Source organism: Pundamilia nyererei, unplaced genomic scaffold, assembly GCF_000239375.1.
Source record: "Pundamilia nyererei isolate P.nyererei 1_Seehausen unplaced genomic scaffold, PunNye1.0 scaffold00134, whole genome shotgun sequence".
NCBI classification, from domain to species: Eukaryota; Metazoa; Chordata; class Actinopteri; order Cichliformes; family Cichlidae; genus Pundamilia; species Pundamilia nyererei.
In genome coordinates this window covers 267,101-268,566 of record NW_005187535.1, presented here as the reverse complement: position 1 = coordinate 268,566, position 1,466 = coordinate 267,101, and positions in this window count along the sequence as shown.

Sequence of the window (1,466 nt, the reverse complement as noted above, 5' to 3'; positions counted from 1 at the left end):
TAGGTCTCTACGTCCATCCCATGGGGAATGGGAGCAGTAACAAAGGTGTTGCGTTTATATTTTTGTTGAGTGTAGTTTCTCTGTCACTGCTTATGGGTTTGGTTCAGATATCATGTTCTCTTCCATTTTAAATTTCAATATTACATTTTGATGACGCCATCTGAGCAATAGTAAAGACGTACCTGAAGCTACTGATGATGAGAAATGACTTCTGGTGCTTGTCATAAAACAAAGCATTTGAAAGCTTTAATCACAGCATGGGCGACTGCAAGGGTTCAGATGAAGGATGCTCTAACAAATGAAAAATAGAAAACATTCTGGGTACATGACTGTGATTAGTGATTCTATGCTACACAGCATAGATGTTTTCTATCTTGACTCCTCTTTGCTTTTACATTCTTAAACATTAAAATAAATGAAAAAATTTGGATATGTTTAAATAGATACATCAGAAAATGGAAGCAAGTTGACAGACAGCTGATTTATTCACTGCTCTTTTTTGTGCACTATAACATGTAACTTACATCCACAAAAAATTACATATGCACGATATATTATGATGTAATCATGTTGTCTAGCAGCCATCTAACAACAGACTCAAACCACAGGCAAAATAATACCGCAGTATGGGCGTGCACTAGCAAAATAATTGTACAGGATGTAATAAACCCAAATATGAACTACAATACTGAATTGCTGTTTAAATCATTGCATTAATATGAGTTACTTCTGATAACTGAAAAGAAAAAACATGTTGATAATACATTTGCTTTACTTTGATTCATAAATAAAGTCTTGTATTACAAGATTTCATTTTTCTTTACCCCTATTTAGCATCCCCTCTTTTTTCAACAACAGTCTGTAAACACCTGGGATCTGAGGAGGCCAGCTGCTGCACTTTTGGGAGAAGAACTGTTGTCAGATATAGGAGTCTAGCTGCTTAATATTCCTGGGCCTTCTTTATTGCATTTTCCATTTAATTATGTGCCAAATGTTTTCAGCTAGTGAAAGATTTGAACTGCAGGCAGACTAGTTCAGTTCCCAGTCTCTTCTACTATGAATCCATTCTGTTTTAATAGATGCAGTATGCATTTATCAGTGTCTTCAGGAAGATACTGATAAACTAAAAGACTTTCCCTGAAAGCTATATGGAGCAAATGTTGCTTTAAAAATGTTTTCTCAGATGTACTATTGCCATAAAATTCAAAGTGAGCCAATATTTTTCATAGAACAGTAAAATATCTGAATTTAAGCATTTCAACAATTTAAACATTTTAAATATTTAAACCTATTTTCTGTGTTTTATTTTGAATAAAGTATTGGTTTAGGAGATTTTTACATCATTGTATTTTGGCTTTTATTTACATTTTACTCAGCATCCCGGCTTTTTTGGGACTGGGGATTGTTTGTTTTTGTTAGAATAGAATAGAATAGAATTCAACTTTATTGTCATTGCACATGCACAG